A 16,706-nucleotide genomic window follows, 5' to 3' on the forward strand; every position below is an offset into this window, starting at 1 on the left:
TTGGTATCATATCTAAGAATCCATTGCCTAAATCAAGATCATAAATATTTACCCCTCTGTAACTTTTTAAAAGTTTATACATTTAAGTCTTCAATCCATTTTGAGTTAATTGTTGTGTATAGTGCAAAGAAGGGGTCCAATTTCACTTTTTTGCATGTGGATATCCATTTGTTGAAACCTATTTTCCTCCAAGCCTTCTGTCCATGAAAAGACAGTGACTACTAAATTTCATCAGTCAGGTTCTGTGGACTACTTAGTTATCTGTCATCTTTGGCCCGTACTAAATATGGTCATTTACAGCAGTCTCTAGCCCCTTTAGACTTCACTATATTGTTTAGAACAAGAGTCAGCAAGGACCAGATAATACTTTAGGCTTTGCGGTTCATGGTATTACTGTCACAACTACTTAATTCTGATGTTACAACATGAAAGCAGCTATGGATAATTGATAAATAGGTAAGTGTGACTATGTTCCAGTAAAACTACAAAATCAGGCAACAAGCTATTATTTGTTGACCCTTTGTTTAGATGGTTCTAGAGTAGGGAGAAGAGGGTTCCCTATCCACCAACAACCTTCTTCATGAGATCCTCACTGTACCTTACTTTTCTGCAGGACATCTGGGATTTTTCCATAAATGCTTCAAGAGCTGGCGTGCCCAATCCTGGTTGAGATTCTTCCCACTAGCATGATACAGAAGTCTTATGGAGTGTGTTCAGTTTTGACTGCCTTACCTACCACACACTAAGGCTGCTTGCATGTGTTCCCTGGTCAGCGAGGAGTCTGCTTCTCCCTCTCCCTCTGTGCTTTCTTGCTCTCTCTCAAATAAGTAAAACCTTTACAAAAATTATACAGTAAGGTTGAGGTAGCTCAGGAAAACAGGCTAAAGTCTACAGTAACCAAGTGAATGTCCAATCAAGTAAAAGCTACATTGAAAATAGTAGGAAAAATGAAAGTTTGGCTCATCCTTGTCCCTTCACTTATGGGCTGTCTTGATCTGGAGGAGGCAACAGCCCATTTTCCGATACCCTGCCCCACCTCAAATTGAAGGGAGCAGAGCAAACCTTATTTGCAGTGTACTAACTTATCTGGGAGCTGCCTGAAGGACTGGTTTCTTTTTCCCATAATTGGAGTTCTGCAGAGGAAACTCAGCATAAAGTGGAAGGAACTGCTCATAAAATCTCTAGAGTGATTATGGCTCACAGACACCTGGGGCAAGACATTGTGGATGGAGACACATAGTAGAGCATCTGTGGCCCCAAGGAGAAATTGGAGTGAAATTGGAAGACATAAAAGCAAGAAGGTAAAGGGGGAAATAGATAAAGGTTTGCAAATCCAGGTGGGATACACACTGAAATCCTTGAAGACTTAGCTTTCTCGTTTGATCCCAAAACTCAGAACATATTCTACTAATCAGTAAAAGAATACACTGGCACAGACCCAGTCTTCAAAGACTGGAAAAAGAGGCTATTTTTCACCTGCTCAGTTTTCAACCAAAAAATCACAAGCAGCAGGATAACCTGGGCCATTCAAAAGAAAAGGAGGTGGCAGGAATCTTCCATGAGGAAACACAGGCATCAGACTTAACTATGAAATGTGCTCCCTGGGCAGAAGGCAGATGCTAAACCACCGAGCCACCCAGACAATGTCCCAATCCATTTACATTTAAAGTAATGGCTGGTAGGAAAGGACTTACTTGACATAATTCAAGACAGAAATAGATAGCTCTGCAGTAAGAGTAATTTCAGTACCACTTTCAATAATGATAGAACACGAGATAGAATCAATAGGAAATAAAAGATCTGAACAATATTATAAGCCAGTTGAACTTAGCAGACATACAGACATTCCACCTAGCAATTTTCTCAAGTGCACATGGAACATTCTCCAGTAAAAATCATAGGTTAGGCCACAAGACAAGTAAATACATTTCAAACCTATTGAAAATATACAAAGTATGTTTTCCCATCACAATGAAATGAAATTAGAAATCAGAAGGAGAACTGAAAAATTCATAATTATGTGGAAATTAAATAACACATTCTTTAAACCAATGGGTCAGAAATCTCAAAGGAAGTTATGAAATATCTTGAGGCAAATGAAAGCAAAACCACAACATTCCAAAATATATGTGATTCAGCATAAACAGTGCTAAGGAGGAAATATGTAGCTGTAAATACCTACATAAAAATGATGAAAGATTTAAGGGGCACCTCAGTGGCTCAGCTGGTTAAGCATCTGACTCTTGATTTTGGTTCAGGCCATGACCTCAGAGTTGTGAGATTGAGCCCCATGAGCTTAAAAATGGTCTCTCCTTCTCCCTCTGTCCCTCCCACCCCTGCTTGCTCTCAAATAAAATAAAATAAAAAATTTAAAGATGAAATCTCAAATCATCAACATAACTTTACTCCTTGAGGGAATGGAAAAGAACAAACTAAACTCCAAGCTAGTAGAAGGAAGGAAATAAAGATTGAAACAATGTCTTAGACTGTTTGGAATGCTATAACAGAATATCATAGACTGGGTGGCTTATAAACAATAGAAGTGTATTTCTTACAGTTCTAGAGGCCGGGAAGTCCAAGATCAAGGCCTTAGCAGATTTGGTGTCTGGTTAGGATGTACTTTCTTATTCATAGACCACCATCTTCTGTCTTCTTATGACAGAAGAGGGGAGGGAGCTCTGGAGGGTTCTCTTTTAAAAGGATACTAATCTCATTCATGAGGGCTCCATTCTCCTAACTTAAACACATCCCAAACACTCCACCTCCAAATACCATCACGTTGGGGGTTAGTATTTCAACATATGAATTTTGAGAGGACACAAATAATTCTATGCATAGCAAGCAGGTAGAGAATAGAAAAATCAATGAAACCAAAAATCAGGTCTTCAAAAAACCAACAAATTGATCAAACTTTAGCTGGGTTGACTAAGAAGAAAAAGAAGACTCAAATTACTAAAATCAGCAAGAAAGTGAGGATACTATTACCAATTTTATGGAAATTAGAAAGATTATAAAAAAGTACTATGAATAATTGTATGCCAACTAATTGGATAACGCAGATGAAATGGGCAAATTACTAGAAACACACAACCTACCAAGATTATCAAGAGGAAATAGAAAATATGAATAGACTATAACTAAAAATATTGAATCAATAACCAAAAAACTCAACAAGCCCAGAAGCCCAGGCTTCTCTGATGAGTTCTACTAAACATTTAAAGAAGTAACACCAATATTTATCAAATTCTTCCAAAAAGTCGAAGAATGGGAATACATTCTAACATTCTATGACACCAGTATTACCCTGATACCAAAGCCAGACAAAGACACTTCAGGAAAACTAAAGAACAATATCCCTTATGAATATTGATGCAAAAACCTCAACAACATATTAGCATATTAAAAGGATTATACATCATTGACCAAAGGTCACATGGAAAAACCCACAGCTAACATCATACTCAATAGTGAAAGGTTGAAAGCATTTCTTCTAAGATCAGGAACAAGAAAGGTATGCCTACTTTTGCCGTTTCTGTTCAACATAGTACTTGAAGTCCTCTTCAGAGCAATTAGGCAGAAAAAAGAAATAAAAGGCATCTAAATTGGAAAGGAAGAAGTAAAATTATCTTTGTTGACAGATAACATGTAGAAAACCATAAAGATTCCACAAAAACATTGTTAGTACTAGTAAACAATTTCAGTTAAGGTGACAGAACACAAAGTCAGCACACAAAAATCAGTTGCATTTGTATATCCTAATAATGAGGAATCTGAAAAAGATATCAAGAAAACCATTTACAATAACTTTGAAGAAAATTAATTCCTTAGGAATAAATTTAACCAAGGAGATGTAGGACTTGTACATGGAAAACTACAGAATGTTGCTGAAAGAAATTAAAGAAGATGCAGGGCACCTGGGTGGCTTAGTGGTTGAGCACCTGCCTTTGGCTCAGGTCACATTCAGGGCTCCTGGGATGGAGTCCAGCATTGGGCTCCCCTCATGGAGCCTGCTTCTCCCTCTGCCTGTGTCTCTGCCTCTCTCTCTCTCTCTCTCTCTCTCTCTGTGTCTGTCATGAATAAATTAAAATCTTAAAAAAAAATACCCAGGATATATAAAGAACTGCTAGCACACAACAAGAAAAAAAAAAAACTTTATTCAAAAATGGGCAAAGGTTTTGAATAAACATTTCTCCAAATGAGATATCGAGATGTTCCACAACCTTGTGAAAAGATGCTGAAATCATTAGTCATTAGGGAAATATAAACCAAAACCACTATAAGATCAAGTGTTCATGAAAATGTGGAGAAATTTGAATCTTTGTGCATTGCTTTGGGAATGTAAAATGGTGCTTTTACTGTGGAAAATAGGATGGTAGTTCCTCAATAGGTTAAACAGAGTTATCATATCATCCAGCAGTTTCACTTCTGGGTATATACCTCAAAGAATTTAAACAGATTTGTATATTCATGTTCATAGCATTTGGTTATTTGCAATAAACAATATATGGAAACAATCCAAGCATCAGCTGATGGATGAATAAACAAAATGTGTGCATGCACACACATACAGAAATATTATTCCGCCATAAAAAGAATGAAATTCTGGGGGCACCTGGGTGGCTCAGTGGTTGAGCATTTGCCTTCAGCTCAGGTGGTAATCCCAGGGTCCTGGGATCGAGTCCTACATCAGGCTCCCTGGGGAGAGCCTGCTTCTCCTTTTGTCTGTGTCTCTGCCTCTTTCTCTGGGTCTCTCATGAATAAATAAATAAAATCTTTAAAAAAATGAAATTCTGGCAGATGCTACATGATTGAAACTTAAAGACATTATGCTAAGTGAAATAACCCAGACACAAAAGTGCAAATGTTGTATCATTCTAGTTATGTGAAATACCCAGAACAGCCAAATTCATAGATGTAGAAAGTAGAATGGTGGGTCCCAGGGAAGGGCTGGACAGAGAGGATAATGGGGTTACATTTCATGGGTACAGAATTTAGTTTAGAAAGATGAAAAACTTCTGGAGATGATGGTGGTAAATGTACTGAATGCCATTGGATTGTAGACTTAAAAATAGTGAAAATGGTAAATTTATGTTATGTATATTTTACTCCAATAAAATATGTTTAGGAAACTAGAGTAGAAGGCAGAAGATTTGTTAACCAGAAATAGTGGTGTAGTTAAAACTGAGCACTTACTGGGATGGCTGGGTGGTTCAGTGGTTGAGTGTCTGCCTCAGCTCAGGGTGTGATTCTGGGGTCCCAGGATCGAGTCCCACATCTGGCTCCCTACAGGGAGCCTGCTTCTCCCTCTGCCTGTGTCTCTGCCCTCTCTGTGTGTCTCTCATGAATAGATAAATAAGATCTCAAAAAAAAAAAAAAAAAAAAAAAGCTGAGCACTGACTTTGTCTCCAAGCCTCCTGGAACCAAGAAAAAAGATACATTCTCATAGTGCCAAGAACATGTTGAATGGCTTTGATAGTTTAACGGAAACTATTGCATTGGTTTAAATTATGGCAGCTTGGGCAGCCCAGGTGGCCCAGCGGTTTAGCGCTGCCTTCAGCCCAGGGCCTGATCCTGGAGACCTGGGATCGAGTCCCACGTCAGGCTCCCTGCATGGAGCCTGCTTCTTCCTGTGTCTCTGCCTCTCTCTCTTTCTCTCTGTGTCTCTCGTGAATAAATGAATAAAATCTTTAAAATAAATAAATTATGGCAGTTAAAATTCTGAACTATATACATACATAATTAGATCATGACAGTAGAAAGTTAAATATTGAATACAGGGATCCCTGGGTGGCGCAGCGGTTTGGCGCCTGCCTTTGGCCCAGGGCACGATCTTGGAGACCCAGGATCGACTCCCATGTTGGGCTCCCGGTGCATGGAGCCTGCTTCTCCCTCTGCCTGTGTCTCTGCCTCTCTCTCTCTCTGTGACTATCATAAATAAAAAAATAATAATAAATATTGAATACAAAAATATTTAGACCAAAATTCAGAGATTATTATTTTTTGGTTAATAGAGGAAAACAAGGATTTTTAGAAAACAATATGTATTCAGAGTCTTCACTTTCTGTCCTTTAGATCAGTGATTCTTACACTGTATTCTATTCAATCCTTGAATTACTAAGAACTTTAGAAGCCAACTCATGGATCTCAAGATCAGACAAAAGGGTAGGGCTATAGGCACTCATTCTAATACAATCAGACCTATCAAGCTTCAGATTTCCTCCAGAATAGGGTCATATTCCTGTGCATGTGCTCTGAAAACCACTTACAGAGACTATATCCTTGAATTAAGATTGAAATCTTAGGGCATCTGGGTAGCCCCGGTCATGATGCCAGGGTCTTAGGATCGAGCCCCACATCAAGCTCCTGCTCTCCCTCTCTGTGTGTGCTCTCTCTCTCAAATAAATAAATAAAATCTTTTTTTAATTTAAAAAAAGATTGAAATCTTGTTACTTAGGAATATAAGGCTCAGTATTCTGATTAATTTGTTTTTCGAATATAAGCTATATTGTTTGCCTACATCATATTAAAAAGTAAAACTTCGTGTATTTGTTAACATACTATATGTCTTTGAAAAAAAAAATGTTTTTAAAGATTTTATTTCTTCATGAGAGACACACAGAGAGAGGCAGAGACATAGAGAGAGAAAGAAGCAGGCTCCATGCAGGAAGCCCCATGTGGGACTCGATTCTGGGACACCGAAATCACTCCCTGAGCCAAAGGCAGAAGGTCAACCGCTGAGCCACCCAGGCATCCCAAATAAAACTTTCAAACTGTCTCAAATGTTGAGTGGGAGTTAGCCATACTTTATGGTTTGAATTGTGTCCCCTATAAAAAAAATATATTTTGGAGTTCTAACACTGGTACCTCAGAATGTCACCTTATTTTGGAAATAGGATTCTTTGAGTTTAAGTTAAAATGGGGTCATTAGAGTGGACTTTAATCCAATACGACTGGAGTCCTTATAAAAAGGGGAAATTTGAAGGTGCCTAAGGCAGATCAGTGGGTTAAGCGACTGCGTTGGGCTCAGGTCATGATCTTGGGGTCCTGGGATCAAGCCCCATGTTGGGCTCCCTGCTCAGTGGGGAGCCTGCTTCTCCCTCTCCCTCTGCTCTTCCCCCAACTTGTGCTCTTTCTCTCTCTTTCAAATAAATAAATAAAACCTTAGGGAATAAAGGAGGGAAATTTGGACACAGAGAGATAGATACACATAGAGAGAAGTTCATGTGAAGAGACACATGCCAAAGGCAGCCATGAGCAAGCCAAGGAGAGAGCTCTTTGAAGAAAACAGCCCTCTTGACATCTGGAAGTTGCTGAATGTAATGGATTTAGAACTTTTAGCCTCCATAACTATGAAACAATAAATTTCTGTTGTTTAAGTTTTTTAAAAAAGGATAAAAATCTAAGCATTTAACCCTAGCATTCTAGAGCATTCATAATCTGCCTCCCAATAAAATTTCCCAATTTTATTAGTCTCTTGCACAACCCTCCATTTCAGCTGAATGGTTTCACCCATTATTTACTCAAGTTTTTGAGTGTCTACCATACAAGGCTTAGGGCTGGGGAGTAGCGATATGATGTGACTCTGACATCCAGAGTCACTGTTCTAGAAGAAGAGATGTTAAATGACTTATTTCACAGCTTGTCATTTAATTATGACTGTGCTAAGAGTTGGAAATTAAAATGAGCCAAGAGAGCATATAATGGAGAATCTAACCTAGTCTGGGAGAACCAGGGAAGGTTCTTGGAGAGAATAATGTGTGGACTTAAAGGATGAGTAAGTTGGTCAGTGAAGGAAAGAACATTCCTTCAAGAGATGTTTGTGTTTTCTCATCTATATGCTTTTGTGTATAGGGTGCCATCTGCTTGTACTATGTACCTTCTGTTAGAATCCAAATTCTAGGGGTCCTAGGATCAAGCCCCATCTAGGGGCTCCTGGGTGGCTTAGTAAGCGACTACTCTTGATTTCAGCTCAGATCATGATCTCAGGGTGGTGTCGATAACTGAGTTGATCTGGCGTCCCAAAAAAATCCAAATTCTAAGATTTGGCTCATTTCCTCCCTTCTTCAGAAAGTCCTTCCTGATCATCTTATGCTGAAGTATTCTCTCCTTGATATAAATGAAACAATTGCTGGTTATTAGTTCTAAGCTATGCATGGCCTTGTGGTGTTTTCGTGATGCCCACCTGCCCTGTTACACAAATAGAAGTCCCTCTTGATTCCAGCCTCAATCCAGTTCATTAGCAAGTCTCTTCTATTTTAATTCCATGCAGAATTTTCTGGGGAGACAATGATTAAACGACTTGGTTTAGGGACACCTGGGTGGCTCAGTGCTTGAGCATCTGCCTTCAGCTCAGGGCGTGATCCCGGAGTTCGGGGATTGAGTCCAGGTCGGGCTCCCCACAGGGAGCCTGCTTCCCCCTCTGCCTGTGTCTCTGTCTCTTTCTCTCTCTGTGTGTCTCTCATGAATAAATAAATAAAATCTTTAAAAAAAAAAAAAAGGACTTGGTTTAAATAATCTTAACATTTTTTAATGGTAAAATAAAACACAGATACCAAAAAATGCCACATAAATCATGTGAATTATAAGGAGTTGGATTATAAAGAGAATTTACGATTATGATTTATAGCTTAATGAATTCACCTGTATAAATACCACTCAGGTCAAGAAACAGAACTTTGCCAGCCACCCTGGAAACCCTCCTTTCATCCTGTCCCACATACAATTGCCTTCCTCTTGCATAAAGTGTCCACAGTCCTGAACTTCATGGTAGCCACTTCACTGGGTTTCTTTATAATTTTGTTACCCAAGTGTGCATCCCCTACCACAATAGTTTTCTCTCGCACTTTTGTTATTTTTTTAAACATACCTTTTAAGTCTCTTAATCTTCAAGATCACTCACCATGCCCTTCTTAAAATTTTATGATGACGATCCCAGGCTGTTTGACCTATAGAGTTTCCTGTAGCGGCCTGGATTTTGCTGATGGCATACTCATAGAGCAATTCAACATGTTCTCAAGTTTTTCCAGCACTTTAGCAACTGAGTCCAGAGGCTTGGTCAGATTTAGGTTTGATCCCTTTGGCAAGACTCTATACAGGTGGTATTGTGTTCTTTCAGCAAGAGGCATATAGTGTCTGTATTGTCTGTTTATGATACTAGCAGCGTTAATACTAGTGCCTGGATCTGTTAATTCACCAGGGGTTGCACAATGGTGGTATTCTAATTCTATCACTTTTTCTTTATTTATTAAATGAAATATTTTTATAATGACATATTTTTCCTCATCTACTACTGGTTACCCATTTTGGGGAAATGTATCTATAAATCAGATCTCCTGCCAACACAGAAATTTGCTCCTACAAAATAGGAAAGGATATAGTCTCATTATTGAACAAGCATTAAACCAGACTGCAGTGCACATAATAGCAATCCATCAACGAGACTGCAAAGAAAAATAAATCCTGTTACATATAGCCAGGCAAATAAAATCCATTACATATGTGTTAATTGTCTTTATTAAAGGAAAAATAAAACTTCTCCCATCATTTTTTTTTCCTCTCCCATCTTTATGACAATCAGGATGTTACATTAAGAGCCAAGCACCTAGGTTTAACATCCCAAAGAGACAAATTCACATTTCAATAATGGTCAGTTTTACTGGCCTCCAAGAAGGCATTCTTGGTATGAAAAACTGGCAAGAGATCTTTTTTAACTTGTTTAAGATTTACATATATCTCAGAGAGATAGAGAAAGCATTTATAATTTCAGGTTTTTAAAGGAAATGCTGAAAAGAAAGAACAAGAGGAAATGTTCTCTTTTAAGCACAAAAGATATTAACATTTATTTTATTATTTTTTTAATAGATTTTTGTTTACCCTCCACCTAGGAGTAAAGTTCATGTAGGGAAAGCAAGATACATGTTTGATTCTTTCCTTTTACTTATCTATCTTCAAAATTATGAATTGGCTCCTAAACATTTTCCAAAGGTGACCAATTAATTCTGTTTGTTTTAAGTACTGTTTGGACTTAACCTTTTGGACTTAACTATTATTGATGGGTTTCAGTCTATATAATTATTATCCTTAGTGCAGCTCAAATTGTCCTCTGGCCCATGGAAGCCTTTTCAAAGTTGGCTCCTGAGTTTCTCTGAGAGCTTCCTTGTGCCCTGACATATGCAAAGAGTTCCAGGCTCATCTTGTACCTTTCCTATCTTTGAATCATCCATTTCTTCAAAAAGCCCTGGTTTCTTCTAGTGCAAAGCAGTATTTTGAGACCATTATCCACACTGCCACTGGTTGGTCATTGTGTCTACCTCATTTCTAGGCATTTTCAGTCAAGACAGCTAAGAATTTATATATACATATAAGATATATTATAAAAATAAATAAGGGGTGCCTGGGTGGCTCAGTGGTTGAGCGTCTACATTTGGCTGAGGTCGTGACCTCTCGGTATCAAGTCCCACATCCATCTGCTTATGGTCTCTGCCTCTCTCTGTGTCTCCCATGAATAAATACATTTTTTAACTAAAAATGAAAATATATATAAGTGTACAAAATACATACATATATGAATATATATGCTAGGATGATATGTACATAATATACATGTATTTTATATAAATATATGCATACATGTCTATGTACATTTTTAAAGATAAAGGTAACTTCTGAGGTCATCCTGATGATACTTCCACTTCACATTCAGGGTTTTTACTTAAACTCTTCTAGAGGATAGAATTAGAATGTCTCATAATTGTTTATTTGCTTTACCCACCTTACCTATACGAGAGTCTCAGAATAACAATAGTAATACACTACTGATATAATTACTAAAAATACTTAAAAATATATTTTTTGTCCCCCCCCCAAAAAATATATTTTTCATATCTGCTTTCCCTTTTACTCTGTATTTTATAATAACCAATCTATACAAACATGGCCAGAAATATAACCATTCCTTCCTCTTTTAACCTCTGTTTAATTTGAGTTCCACAACTTACTATATGTATCTATAATGTCGCTTGCCATACCTTATATTCAAATCTCTCGTTTGGGTTATGCTATGTTCATATGTCTCATTTTGATTATCTGAAATTTGTTCTTCAGTAGATTTTTCAGTTAGAGCTCATGAAACAGTATTCCCTGAGCTCTTGCATGTTGATAATAGTAAGTGATCTTTATATTTGGAGTCAGTTTTGCTGGGTATAAAATCCTTGGGCCACATTTTCTTTTCTTGTACTGTTAAAAAAAGTCTGGCAATACCCACGTTTGTTTCTCATATAAACCACTTCTTTTTTTCCCTTGATGCCCAAAGGATTTTTTTTTCTTCTGACAGTCTAGTGAGTTTATGAGAATATGTCTTTTTTTAATATAAAGATTTTATTTATTTATTAGAGAAAGAGAGAGAGCACAAAGTGAGAGAGTGGCAGGCAGAGGGAGAGGGAGAAGCAGGCTCCCTGCAGAGCAAGGAGCCCAATGTGGATCTCCATCCCAAGACCCTGGGATCATGACCTAAGCAGAAGGCAGACGGCCAACTGACTGGAGACCCAGGTGCTCCAGAATATGTCTTAATAGTGTTGTTTGCGTCAAGTATTCTTAGGTACATGGTGTGTGTGTGTGTGTGTGTGTGTGTGTGTGTGTGTGTAGTTTCAAATATTATTTTTCTTCAATTCAGGAACATTTTCTTAATTTTTTGTTTTACATATTTTCTTGATTTACACATATTTTATGTTAAGATTTATATATCGATTTTTTTACATTTTTCTTGATTTTTATATTTATTCTATTTACTTGCTTCATTCTCAGCTTGAGAGAATGTGATGTTCTGTACTGGCTCTTCTTTGTCTATCCTACATATTTGTCATTTTCAGTCAATTCATTTTGTTCTTTTCTATTAGACTCCTCTAAAATTAAAATAGTTTTTTTCTCAGGGAACCTGAGTGGCTCAGTCGGTTAAGCATCCAACTCTTGATTTCAGCTCAGGTCATCATCTTACGGTTGTGGGATCAAATTGAGAGCTCCGTGCTCCCAGATTGGGCTCTGTGCTCAACAGGGAGATTGCTTGAGATTCACTCTCTGCCTTTCCCTCTCCCTCTGCGCTTTCCCACACTTGTGTGTGTGCACTCTGTCTCTCAAATAAATAAATAAAATAAAATTTTTGGAAAAAGAAATGTTTTTTTCTTGGGACACCTAGCTGGCTCATTCAGTGGGGCATGTGACTCTTGATCTCAGGGTTATGAGTTCAAGCCCCACATTGACTATAGAAATTACTTATAAGTAAAATCTTAGAAAAAACTTTTTTGATGTTAAAAAATGTTTTTAATGTTTTTCTCCCTTCTAAATAGATTAAGATTTTTCTTGTTTATTTGTCTTTGTGTTTCTTCTAATTTACTCTTTATTTCCCCATTTTATTTCTTTTTTAAAAAAAAGATCTTATTTATTTAATCATGAGAGACACAGAGAGAGAGGCAGAGACATAGACAGAGGGAGAGGCAGGATCCCTGCAAGACACCCAATGAGGGACTCGATCCCAGACCGTGGGATCATGACCTGAGCCAAAGGCAGATGCTTAACTGCTGAGCCACCCAGGCGTCCCTCCCCCTTTTATTTCTAATTCTTTACTCATTTCTAAGTTTTTCTCATTTCTTTTACTGTAACTCTTTTGTGTCTTGTATCATTTTCTTAATCATTTTTAGCTGATTTTAAAATAGTGGCTGCCTTGGGGCACCTGGGTGACTCAGTTAATGCCTTCAGCTCAGGTCATGATCTCAGGGCCCTGGGATCAAGCCCAGGTCGGACTCCCTGCTCAGTGGAGAGTCTGCTTCTCCCTCTTCCTTTGCCCCTCCCCCTGCTCATGCACCTGAGCCGAAGGCAGATATAGATAGATAGAGATATATATATGTATATAGATAGATAGATAGATAGATAGATAGATAGATAGATAGATAGATAGATATGTATATATATAGCACATTTTGTTGATTCATTCATCTGTTGATGAATACTTTTTTCATCTTTTGGCTGTTGCAAATAATGCTGCTATGAAGATTGGTGTATGAGTATCTATTTGAGACCCTACTTTTGGGATCCCTGGGTGGCGCAGCGGTTTGGCGCCTGCCTTTGGCCCAGGGCGCGATCCTGGAGACCCGGGATCGAATCCCACGTCGGGCTCCCGGTGCATGGAGCCTGCTTCTCCCTCTGCCTGTGTCTCTGCCTCTCTCTCTCAATCTCTCTGTGACTATCAAAAATAAATAAAAATTTAAAAAAAAAAAATGAGACCCTACTTTTAATTCTTTTGATACTTATCTAAGAGTGGAATTGTTGGATTATATGGTAATTCTATTTTCAACTTTGTAAAGAACTATCACAAATTGAAATGGCTTTTCCATTTTCACAGCAGCTGTACCACTTTATATTCCCACCAACAGGGACACCTGGGTGGCTCAGTGGTTGAACATCTGCCTTTGACTCAGTGCCTTATCCCAGGGTCCAAGGATCAAGTCCCACATCAGGCTCCTGCATGGAACCTGCTTCTCCCTCTGCCTATGTCTCTCTCTCTCTCTCTCTCTCTCTCTCTCTCTCTCTCTCATGAATAAATAAATAGAATCATATACATATGATATAAATATATACATATTCCCACCAACAATGCACAGGAGTTCCTCCACATCCTTGCCCACATTTCTCTTTCTCCATTTTGTTTTTGTTCTAATCATAGCGACTTTAATGGGTTTGAAGTCGTATCTTCATTGTGGCTTTGATTTGCATTTCCCTAGCGATCGATGATGTATAAGTTTCCACATGCTTACTGAGCATTTGTAAATCTTCTTTGGAGAAATGTCTACTCAAGTCCTTTGAATTGTGTTTGTTGTTGTTGTTGTTCTGACAGGAGTTCTTTATAGATTTCGGATATTAATTTCTTATCAGAATTACAATTTGCAAATTACTCCCATTTGTGGGTTGTCTTTTCACTTTCTTGATAGTGTCCTTTGATTTTTTTTCTCCCTTCTTAAATTAATTAGTAATTTATGGAGAGATACTTTACAATTATATGAAGATCCTCTTCCTCATCAAACTTTTCATAATCATCTGTTGACAATTCTTTCCTGAATCAGTGGCTGCTACTTTTGAACACCAGCCACACTCCAGGTGCTGCACTGGGTCTTCATGTGCATTGTCCTTACATCACAGAAGAAGAGACTAAAGCTGCAGAGGAGAAACAGTAGTGCAAGGGGCATAGCTAATAAGCAGCAGAAATGGGAGGAGACTCTAGGACCAGCTGCTCTAGAGCTGGAGTTCATATGCTAGAGTTGGGGAAGCAAGTATTAGCTGAAAATGGGGGACTCCAAGAATCAGGTCTGTTGAACAAGCCTATTTCTGATGCTCCTTCCTTGTGCTTCCCAAACACTGCCTGACCTAGAGAGAGGGCCATTGACTGTGACATGCTGGGTGTGTTCAGTAGTCAGGAGCTGGTTCCACCCCCAGTCTGCAGCTTCATGGGTCACTATGTATCTGCAGTGTCCTGCAGACATGACTGGCTCAGTACCTGGGTTGACAGAGCAGGAGCCCCAAGTTGTCCTTTCACATGATAGGTGTGGAGGGTCTTAGTAATCTGACAGATTCTGGGTTACACATGCCCATTCTTTGGACTCTTGTGGGACCTTAGCAGGGAGGACCAGAACATAGGCAGGGTGGGGTCTTGGGGCAGGGAGCCAGAGCCCTGAGTCAGAGGGAGACATGGAATCAGGGCCAGGGCAAGACACACTGAGCCAGAAAATCTGGAGGAAAGCCATGGTCTGAATGCTGGGAGGAGGGAGAACTCACCAGATACACGCAAGGTCGCATGAGGGAATGCAGTCAGAATTGGAGCCAAGAACAAGCTCCAGCAGGTCAGGATCACGTCTGGCTGGTGTAGGAGATCCTGAACCCATGTTTGGAGATCTTCAGGGATGGAAGCTTGTCGTCAGGGCTGATAGTGGCCTATGGCTGGGAGATTGGCCCAGGCTGAGGATGTACATGCCCAGAAGCATGCATTAGTATGGGTAGCCTGTTGGATCAGATTTTGTGGTGGACATTCACCTCTTCTACAGGCCTCAGGCCCATTCCCACCTTGGTTTCCTGGGGCTCAGCCTCTCTATCCTATCAGCTGTAGTCCCCTAGCCTGGCTACTTATCTGCTATGATCACTCAGTCAGGCCCCAACCCTCTCTTTGGATGAAAACTGCATTCTGCAAGAGCTTTACTCTCAGAGACTTTCCAAGTAGGAGGTTTTAAAAATTTTTTTAAGCCATCCATAAATAATGTCAAACTTTCACCAAGTTGCAAAAATAAAAGTAGCACAATATAAAAATACACATTTCCCCCTAAACTATCTTAAAGTGAGTTAAATATATCAAGCCCTTTAACCCCTAAATACTTTACTGTATGATTATTGCTAGGATTTTTTTTCTCCCTTGCAACTAATAAGCAGTATGGGACATCATGCAAATATCATATTCTTTTTTTAAGATTTTATTTATTTATTTCAGAGAGAGAGAGCACACAGGTAGGGGAAGGGGTAGAGGGAAAAGGAGAGAGAGGATCTCAAGCAGATTCCACACTGAGCATGGAGCCCTGCCTAGAGCACATCCCTGAGATCATGACCTGAGTAGAAATCAGGAGTTGGTCTCTTAACCCACCGAACCACCCAGGTGCACCACACAAATCATGTTCTTTATCAAAATTGTCTCCTAGATTTAGCATCCACTGATGATTCTTGCCCATCCACTCTTTACCATGACAGTTCCAAAACAGTAATCCAACACTCCCTCCACATTTCCATTCTGCTGTCAGCATTTTCCAATGAACAAGAGATCTCCCCTCTCTCAATTTGTGTATTTGTGGACACATGCTATAGACTCATGAGTTCCTATTTTTTTTAGGGATTTTTTTCTTTTTATTTTTTTTAAGATTATTTATTTATTCATGAGAGACACAGAGAAAGAGGCAGAGACACAGGCAGAGGGAGGAGCAGAGGGAGATGCAGGGAGCCTGATGTGGGACTCGATCCTGGGACTCTGAGATCACGCCCTGATCTGAAGGCAAACGCTCAACTGCTTAGCCACCCAGGCATCCCTTTTTAGGGATTTATAATTCAGTTCTTATTTTGGTGTTCAAATTGTCCTACATTTGCCAGTGAGAACCCCATCAAGCTGTCTTCTAGGCCCATGTAACCTAAACCCACTTTTAAAAAAAGCACTTCCTTACTTTTTGGCATAATAGGATTCCAAGCATTTCTTATGTCTAGGACTTAGCCTATGTCTCCCTCATTTCTTTGAGGAGCCTGATTCATTTCGTAGTGAAGTTCTTAGAGCTCAAGGTCAGAGAATTAGGTGTCCTCTGTGCTACTGCAGTGTTCTTGCTTCTTGGCCCCTTCAATGGACAGAGCTAGGACATACATGCATATATACACACGTGTACATATGTACATATGTTTGCATATGTATACATGTGTGGCATAGACAGATCTGCATATACAGATCTTGGAAATCATGGATTTATACTGATACCCCCTCACGAGGCTATTTCCCATCTCTCCCATTCCCTATTTGGTTGTCCCTTCTCCCTACGTGAGATTCCTGGCTCCCAACTCAACACTTTTGCTCAATCTTATATTATACCTAAAATAGTTTGTTCCACCTAGAATCCTTTCTGAATTGCTTTGCCCACCCC

The 16,706-nt window shown here is 39.1% G+C and overlaps 1 protein-coding gene across 5 annotated transcripts in view; it reads left to right on the forward strand.

Annotated features, from left to right (window-relative positions):
- Positions 1-16,706, forward strand: part of CRCP (CGRP receptor component) — a 70,251-nt gene that overhangs the window by 42,390 nt on the left and 11,155 nt on the right. The window contains exon 7 of one of the 5 annotated variants that reach the window (XM_072752760.1): positions 614-4,783. The exons of 3 other annotated variants lie outside the window; for them this stretch is intronic. The gene's annotated coding sequence lies outside the window, so the exon portion shown is untranslated. Of the gene's footprint in view, positions 1-613; positions 4,784-16,706 lie in introns of those variants that run through there. One more of the 5 variants, XM_072752764.1, reaches the window with a different exon arrangement.

Source organism: Vulpes vulpes, chromosome 3 (genome assembly GCF_048418805.1).
Source record: "Vulpes vulpes isolate BD-2025 chromosome 3, VulVul3, whole genome shotgun sequence".
Lineage (NCBI taxonomy): Eukaryota > Metazoa > Chordata > Mammalia > Carnivora > Canidae > Vulpes > Vulpes vulpes.